At 39.2% G+C, this 9,926-nt stretch overlaps 1 non-coding gene across 1 annotated transcript; it reads right to left on the reverse strand.

Annotated features, from left to right (window-relative positions):
* Nucleotides 1-7,480: 7,480 nt before the first annotated feature.
* Nucleotides 7,481-7,587, reverse strand: LOC133799115 (small nucleolar RNA R71). The gene has a single exon (XR_009876317.1). It is a non-coding gene; the product is annotated as a small nucleolar RNA R71 (small nucleolar RNA).
* Between the last annotated feature and the right edge of the window lie 2,339 nt (nt 7,588-9,926).

Here is a 9,926-nt window from a genome sequence, read left to right on the forward strand (position 1 = left end):
CCGCCTTTCTCTTACCACCAAGGTTTTTCCCGAGCCTAACCACCCTCAAAGGGTCTATAGGATCGATGTTTACCTCTTCGAGCTCTTCAATAGCCTGGAGCTTGGACCTATCTTCGCCAATTCTAGGGTCAATATCATCACTCAGGGTGGTACCTACACCGTCGGCTGGCTGAGATTCCTTTATCCCATGGCCAGTTCTCACTTCCTGGGGTTCCTCGCTTCCGCCCTGAATGGCCATCATCTGCTGCCTGGGTTGTGATTTTCCCTTCATGGAAATGCTATAGCATTCCCTGGCAGCGATTTGATCGCCTCAGACCGTATAGATCCCCGTAGAGGAGGGGAATTTGACTGCGAGGTGGCGGATAGAAGTTATGGCTTCAAATGCCATCAACGTAGGTCCACCCAAAATTGCATTGTACGCGGTGGGACAATCGATGAGTACAAACTCGAGGAGCTTGGAGACAGTTCGGGGTCCCTCTCCCAAGGTTATTACCAACTCAATTGTTCCTATCGTTGCCGACCCTTCGCCAGAAAACCCATACAACATGATGGAGGTGGCCTTTAGCTCGGTTACCGACAGCCCCATTTTTTCTAGCGTGGACCGAAACAACAAGTTCATTGAACTCCCAATATCAACTAGTATCCTCCTAACTCTCCAATTGGCGAGCTCGGCGGTTATGACTAGAGGATCGTTATGTGGGAACTGGACATGACTTGCATTTTCTTCAATAAAACTGATTGGTTATCTCTCCAATCGCTGCTGTTTAGGTATGTGTTGTTCTGGGACAAACTCGACTTCGTTCTAAGACCTCAATTTGTTGATGTATCTTTTCTGGGCACCTCTGCTCAAGCCTGCCAGATGAGGGCCTCTAGAAATGGTGGTTATCTCTCCTCCCTAGTTAGTCTGGGGAACAGTTTGAGTCGTTGTTACGACGTCCATTTCCACTCCAGCGGGCTGGTTAGAGACTTGGCCCGTTCCCGCGACCGATGCTCGCGATTCTTCCAAGTTTATCCATCTCTGGGCTTTGTTCAGGAATTCATCCACGGTGTTGACACCTTTCCTCTGGATTTCTTTCCACAGGAATTCACCCACGGTGCTGACACCTTTCCTCTGGATTTCTTTCCACAGATCGCCCCCAACAAGGATTCTAGTTCTCATATCCATGAGTCTGGAACTTTCGTCCACGTCTCTAGCTCGGGTCGCAACGTTGGCAAACCTGCTCAGATAAGCCTTTAAGGGTTCTCCGGGCTGTTGCTTCACGTTTGCCAGGGAATCCGCCTTGACGTGAACTGCTTGAGAGGCTCGGAATGCCCTCTTGAAATTGGTAGAGAAATTCTTCCACGAGATGATAGAATGTTTCTTATATTGCTTGAACCATTGCCTAGCTGGCCCGATCAAAGTCGTAGGGAAAACCAGGCATCTCAGCTCAGGTCCGATATTATGGGCCATCATCAGGGTGTTGAACATCCCTAAGTGATCTGACGGATCTCCATCCCCATCGAATTTGGATAGATGGGGCATCCTGAAACCCGGCGGGTACGCCGTTGCTGCGATGTTGGGGGCAAAAAGCTCGAGCTCGTCCCCCGAGTCGTATTCATCTTTTCCCTTCTCTAATAGGAGCCTCTTCATTAGTTCCTCCATTTGAGCTAACCTTTCGAGGGTTTGGTCTTTGATCCCTGGGTTTTTCTGGGGCTGTTCAACAGCTCCCGTCCCATTGTACGTGTTAGGCAGGTTATTGTCCCTCCAAGCTTGAGCCTGGTTTGGTGGGACATTCCCGTTGTCATGTATTTCGGAAGGACCATCCTCTCGACGAGCATGACTTTCGTTTCTGGTCGGCTCTCCCCTTTCCGAGTTGAGGCGATCTCGAAGGTCGGCCCGTAGGGAGACTCGAGGGCTTTGTGCCAAACTTAGATGATTTCTCAGGTCTCGACCAAATCTGCCACTTCGGTGGCTTTTGGTCCAATAGCTCCCATTGGAAAAGCTCAGAGCCTGCTATCGAGGGTGAGGATCTGGGACATTTCCATGTGCTCGCGGGTGATGAGAAGGAACGACGGGAGGAAGATTCCTCCTGTTGATTCCGTATGCAGGAATGTCTCGAGCAAGATGAGGGGGAGATGGATATCTTATCGGCGAAGGAGGATGTCTGATCGGTGATGCAATTCTAGTTCTGTCAGATCAGACCAAACTAGCCTGTGGTCTCTCTGCTCCTGCACCTTCATCCCTCTGCGTCTGGTGATCCGATCGCTGTGCGAGGGGGCTAGCCGGAGCAGGTTGACCACGCGAGCTCCCCCCAGATCTCCTCCTTGAACCATCGCAGGCTCTCCTGGGTGCATTCAATGGTGGAGCTGAACTTGGGGTTGAAGTTCTGACTGACCGACTAACTCATTGATGGGCCCTGGGAAAATCATCAAACATAGTTTCCTGGTGATGGTGCGACATGGGCGCATAACTTGGGGTTGAGGTTCTAACTGATCGACGGGCCTGGGCCGACTATCCCGGCGGAACTTGTGAGTCCTGCTTTGCCTCTTTCTGACGTTAACGTTGGTCGCAAGAGGGGGTAGCCGGGCCAAGACTTCCTCGATTTGCTTATTTTCTTTGGCTAGATGGCTCCTCAACTGCATATTTTCCATTTCCACCACCATCAGGTAACCCGAGTTCGGATTTGGCGGTAGGGGCGCTGAACTCCCGGTGTCGTCATGGCCCATCGGCTGTTTCCCAGATCGTTGCTGAATCTCCGGGTCTTGTTCGTTGGATACGGCGGTATGGTGAGCCTCCTACTCACCATGTTGATCCGCCTTATTACCATGTCTCAAACGAGTAACCACCATGATAAAATTTTTGTGATAACACTAATCTAAATCCTCTCAATGAAAGCACCAAACTGTTGACGCAGTTTTTCGCCAACAGTGAATTATATGAATAACTAGGATGGATTAGTGCTTAATGATAAACCGTAATAAGAGAATGATAATACTCAAGGATGTTGGAAGCCAACTACGAAGAGAAAAATGATCACTCCTTTTTACGTGGTTCGGAGGTTAAAATCCCCTTAGTCCACGAGTCAATATTATTACTGTTTCTCTCTCTTACTATTTTTATAGAGTATTTGCATTACAGAAAGAATCCAACCCCTTGGACTACCCAGGATCCTGGTATTTATAGGAGAATGATCTCTGGGTAGGTATTGGGGTCATCCCGTGATCCTTCACATCATTTCTGCGACATTGATGATTAACATCTAAATTTTACACTGAGGTGTGGTCTAATCAATCAAATAAAAAAGGTAATGGGCTGCATGGCCTTAATTAGGCATGTGATGTTTGATCACGCACGTTTAAATTGCGTATCTGAGAATTCAGGAATTAAACAGACACGTGATGTCTATTATAGGCACGTTTATATTGCGTGGTTAACTTTACAAAGATCCTGGGGTATGTCAGGCGTCTGACGTACCACAAGCTTAATTTAAAGCTAGCTTGTGTCTTTTGGTGCCATGTTTATACAATGGTTCCAGGTGATAAGCTGCTAAATGATTCATCAGCTCGAGCTATTTGTTTAGGGAATCGTACCAAATTTCCCCGGATGAATGGTGAACACGTGGCGCATTGGTTATGGATTTTTGTTAGTTCGCTTTGCCCAAGTTGCCTCAACAAAGTACGTGCTGATACTTAGGGCGTACACTAAACATAACAAGAAGTAAAATAACAACAACACAACAATAAGGCTAGAGATCAACTACCTCCTTTGATAGTGATCAAAAACCCACAAAGTTGATCAACCTTTTGGCACTTCAAGACCTATGTTAAGACAAAACCCAAGGAATACATTTTATTGCTTAGAGCTTAGATGGTGAGAAAGATGAAAAAGAAAAAAAATCGTGAGTGCTAGAATATTACCCTAGGATTTTCGAAATCCCTTTCTTCCTCTTCCTTTCTCTCTTTTCTCTCCTCCACGAGCTTTCTCTTTCTCTCTTTCTTTCTTTCATTCTTTCTTTCTTTCTTTCTGTTTCTACCTCACACCAAAAGCATTCAAGCTCTCATCATTCCTTTATATAGCCCCTAATGGTTGAACCATAGAGCTAGGAAAGAAAAGGAAATTTCCTAATTGTAATTTCCCCTTATTTTGCGTATTAATTGACAAATATTCCCTCATAATTCAAATGGTGGACTATCCCTATTTTTCTTTGATTCTTACTAAAGTCAAATCCTGCCAAAATAGAAACAAGTCCACCCTTGCTCTCTACTAGCCTCACACACTAACCTCTCTCTCTCTGCCTTTCTCTTTTTTACAATTTCCCAATTTTTCCAAAATTGGTACAAGACCTTACCTCTTTAATCTTTTATTTTCTCTAATTAAATAAAAATAAAAATAAAAGGAAAAGAAAGAAAAGAAATTTAATAGTGCATAGGAAAAACTATTGCATGCTCATCATGCAATCATGCACATGCACACAAACAAGTGCTAGGGTGCATTTCTACTAATCATACCTTGGTGCACACAACTAAATCTCAAGAACTCACATAATAAAACAATTAACTAACACAAAAAAATTCACAAAATAATAAAAGTAAATTCCTAACACAAAACCATTAATAATAAAATAATGCAAACAAAATAATAAAATTAAAAAAAAATTGGTGCGCTACATAATGGTGATGAACACCTTTTTTTTAATTAAATTAAAAAAAATCAATGCTTAAATGATTTTACTGCTTAAATTAATATTTTAAATATTTATGATATTTTTATTAATTTTTAAATGATATTTTATGGATATTTTAAATAGAATAGAAAGATTACTTATTTGGACCAATAAGAGGCTGCCACGCAGGCACCGACTTAGCACTTAACGACCAGGTACCTACGGCTGCCAAGAAAGTGTGACAAAATGTATTTTAGCTGCAAAAAAAAACCTTAAGTATTTAAGTGCTACAAACTAAAATACTTGAGTATTTTCGCTGCAAATACCCCTTACAAAATATCATATTCATGGTGGTCATCATATGCAAAAATTCATAACATATTGATAAAAAAAATATATATCATTATGAAAATCATAATCGAAACCAACCTTTAATCTAAGAACCGATTAAATAAAAAATATCATTATCTATAAAGTAATTGTATTATATTATCAAAACATCACGAGAATCCTAGGTCAAAGAATAATTTTTTTTTTATATCATATCTCATTCATCATGACAATCAAATTCACAACCAAAAATCAAGATAAGATAAACATAATCTATTTAAACATTCAAATCAATATACCACCAAAACTTTAATATTAGAGTGGTATTAATTGTTGCACCCAAATTGTAATTGTTGATATTTTTGTCACTTAGTTTCACTATATAAGTACCACTATTTCAAAACATTTAGGCACTAATTAGGTCGTGATTTGAAGATTTTATTTCTAAAATGTGTGATTCTAAATTAAAAATCTTGATTTAATTTATGAAAATATGATTGATTCACTTTAGGTAAATTGTTTTTAAATTTTAAAAAATTGAATCGGTGATTGATATAAAATCTTATATTATAATAGAAACACAATGTGTGATTTTGGTAGAGTTGGACCTACAAACTATTTTAATTTAATATTTTTTTAACAAATGTTGTATAATATTAAATTTTAATTTACTATTAAATTTAATTAAAATAATAAAAATTATTAAATTCATAATAAATTATACATATTATAATGCATTTATTATAACATTTTATGTACATTATAATTTTATTTGAGGTGATGTACATTATAAATCCATGTCACTTTGTGGGGAATTTTATCAAATACCTAATGTGCATTAAATTTTATGAGGAAATCCTTCCAGGATGCACAATGAAACCTAAACCAACCCTAATTCAATATACAAAACCACAATCTTAAAACAAATCAAATTGAGGAAATTAGATAGGGTATTTTAAGTGACCTCTCTCATATTAAGCCATTGTTTTGTTACTCTTTTTTTTTAGTATTTTAGTTATTGTTCATGTTATACATTTGTTTTCTTGCTCAAACGCTTACAACACATTGCACCATAGGAAATATGATTATAAAAATAGGTAATATTAAACTAAATGTATTTTTTTGAAAGGTAAATGAAATATCCATTAATAGGTCAATTGAACACAGCCCATTACAAGAAGATAACGATCATAGAGAAAAATTATCCAACGTAGGCATATCAAGCCATTTACAATAATTAATAGAAAGAAAACCCTAACAGAAATTAGTACGAAGTAAACTAGAGTTCTAATTTGGACACAATTCTAATTTGGAGCGAGAGTATCTAGATTAATTGTGTAACTATCTTTTTGTGTTGTTGTGGTTATTGCAGTCTTTGTGATTAAATTTACCATAGAAATATAGGGAATTTTCACTTAGGTTGAAATTATAATTCATAATATGATTACAAATTGCTCTTGTCAACTCGTTAATTGAAATAGGAAGAAATAAGAAGAAATTGGTAATCTGTATTAATCTGTATTAGGGATTAATATGGAGGATAGTTGATGAGATTAAACACCCTAATTACTCTCTCATTGTTTAAATTCAAGACTTTGCTATTACTTATTGTTTTATTGTTTTATTGAGTTCTTGAGTTTTGTCTTTGCAATTTATATTTTCTTCTGCTTTGTTTACAAGAATCAAAGTTTAATTGACTAAATAGAACAAAAAGATTAATTGACTGGTAATTGGTGATTCAGTCCTTGAGGACGATACTTGGTTTTACCAAGATTATTATTGAATTAAGATACATGCACTTGCGTAGCTATAATTTTCGCAACAAGATTTTGGCGCCGTTGCCGGTGGCAGAAAACTATCAATATCAGTCTAATTAATTTTATTTCTAATTTGGTTATTTTTTTGTCTTGTTTCTAATTCGTTACAGTTGCGTTTCTTTGTCAATTTCAGGTAGTTTTGTTACATGCGTAGCAGAAGAGGGGCAAGTAGTCTTGTTCCTGTTAATCCTGAAATTGAGAAGGCTTGCAAACAAAACAGAAAAAACAAGAGGTTGGCTCGTCAGACTGTAGAGATGTCACAAAATGATTGGAATACTGAGGTTCCCATGGTTATTCAAAATCAGGCTAAAAATCCTGCTGCAAGGAGACTAAGAGACTATGTACTACCCACTGTAATGGGAGTACAGAACTGTATAAGACTGCCGACTGTGGAGGCCAATAATTTTGAGATTAAGTCGACGATCTTGCAGATGGTGTAGTCCACTGTCCAATTTGGTGGTTTGCATTCTGAAGACCCCCATATGCACTTGGCGAATTTCATGGAGTTGTGTGATACTTTCAAATACAATGGGGTCACTGATGATGCTATAAGGTTAAGACTCTTCCCATTTTCTCTGCAGGAGAGAGCTAAGAGCTAGCTTAATTCACTTCAGGAAAAATTCTATTAATACATGGTAAGACCTTGCTCATAAATTCTTGGCTAAGTTTTTCCCTCCCTTGAAGGCTGCTAAATTGAGGGGAGAAAGTAATAACTTCTATCAGAAGGATGGGGAGTCATTATATAATGCTTAGGATCATTTCAAGGAGCTATTGAGGAAATGTCCCCACCATGGTATAGATAAATGGATGCTAGTTCACAATTTTTACAACGGGATGTGTGGTACAACAAGAACAATTATTAATGTTGCAGCTGGTGGGGCATTCATGAGTAAGAGTGCCAACGAAGCATATGAATTGTTAGAGGACATGGCCAAAAATAATCATCAGTGGTCTGATGAGATATCACTTGGGGTTAGAAAGGTAGCTGGGGTTCATGAACTTGATGTAATTACTGCTTTGACAACACAAGTAGCCTCGTTGAAAAAACGATTGCAGCAGAATACTGTATCTGCTAATGCGATTCAGATGGCAGCTAGGTGTGAAATGTGTGGTGGTTCTCACTCTTTTGATCAGTGTCCTGCTAGTAGTAATAATATTATTCCTATGGACCAAGCTCAGGTTCAAGCTGTGGGAAATTTTCAGAGGCCATTCAATAATCCATTCTCCTACACTTACAATTCTAGGTGGAGAAATCATCCCAATTTTTCCTGGAGAAACAACCAGGGCCAACAACCTTAGTTTTAAGGTCAGTTTCAACAAAATATGCCTCAACAACCAATGAATCAAGCCTCTTCATCACAACACCCTAGGCCACAACAACCAATGAATCAAGCTCCACCAGAAAGGCCTAATGAATTACAAGCTTCATTATTGACTCTCACCAACACTCAAACTCAGTTCATGACAGAGACCAGATCTTCTATCAGAAATCTTGAAACACAAGTGGGGCAGTTGTCTAATATGCTGAATAATAGACCAAAAGGAATCTTGCCTAGCAACACTGAAGTTAATCCTAAGGAGCAAGTTCATGCAATTACTCTGAGGAGTGGTAAACAAATTAAGCAGTGTAGTGTACAACAATCAGTGGTTCAGAATGAAGGTTTGGGTGAAAAGTCTGATACAGCAGAGAAAAGGGTCACTGAAAATCACAAGAGTACAGAGAGAGTTCCTCCAGTTGTTGTTGACCAACCAACCTGAGTACCATATCCTTAGAGGCTTAGAAAAACTACTCTTGATAAATAGTTTTCTAAGTTTTTAGAGGTGTTCAAAAAGCTGCATATCAATATTCCTTTTGCTGAGGCTTTGGAGCAGATGCCCAGTTATGTAAAATTCATGGAAGAGGTTCTATCTAAGAAAAGAAAAATGGAAGACTATGAAACGGTGGCGCTCACTGAAGAATGTAGTGCAATATTGCAAAGGAAGCTGCTCCAAAAGTTGAGAGATCCGGGGAGCTTTACTATACCTTGCACAATTGGAAAATTTGAATGTAAGCATGCATTGTGTGATCTAGGGGCGAGTATTAATCTAATGCCATTATCTGTGGTCAGAAGACTTGATTTGGGTGAGGCAAGACCAACAACAGTTACTCTACAATTAGAAGATCGATCGGTGAAGCATCCACGGGGTATCATTGGAGATGTTCTTGTGAAGGTGGATAAGTTTATTTTTTCTGCTGATTTTATCGTTCTTGACTTGGAGGAGGATACAGATGTGCCTATTATTCTTGGAAGACCATTTTTAGCCACGGGTCAAGCTCTTATTGATGTTCAAAAGGGAGAGCTTAAACTAAGAGTTCAAGGAGATGAGGTGGTATTCGATGTCTTCAAGGCAATGATGTATCTGGTAGCTAGTCATAGTTGTTATAGCGTGGATGTGATAGATAAAGAATTTTCAAAAAGAAGGGTGAGTAATGATGCTTTAGAGGCGGTGTTGATAGGTGGTGAGGTAGATGATGATGATGTTGAGATGAGAGAATATGTAAATTGAACTAACTCTTACCAACCGTACAGGAAGAAGTTTGAAGAGTTGGCGGAAGGACCAGAACGACCATTAACATGCATTCAGCAGCCACCGCAATTGGAATTAAAGGCTCTTTCGAATCATTTGTGTTATGCATACTTGGGGGAGAAGGAGACTTTACCTGTAATTGTTTTAATTGACCTCTCAAAAACTGAATTGGAAAAAATGTTGAGGGTTTTACGGGATCATAAATTGGCCATTGGGTGGACATTGGCGGATATTAGAGGAATAAGTCCTTCAACAATAATGCATAAAATTTTATTGGAGGAAGATAGCAAGTCATCTATAGAGGCTCAGAGAAGACTCAATCCAGTGATGAAGGAGGTTTTACTTGAGCAGATTCTTAAATGGTTGGACGTCGGGGTGATCTACCCAATTTCTAATAGTGCATGGGTGAGCCCAGTGCAAGTGTTACCAAAGAAGGGTGGTATGACCGTGTTGAAAAATGAAAACAATGAACCCATTCCAACGAGAACTGTGACGGGGTGGAAGATTTGTATTGATTACTGCAAGCTCAACAAGGCTACAAGGAAGGATCATTTCCTTTGCCTTCCCT

The sequence above is a fragment of the Humulus lupulus genome, chromosome 8, assembly GCF_963169125.1.
Source record: "Humulus lupulus chromosome 8, drHumLupu1.1, whole genome shotgun sequence".
NCBI classification, from domain to species: Eukaryota; Viridiplantae; Streptophyta; class Magnoliopsida; order Rosales; family Cannabaceae; genus Humulus; species Humulus lupulus.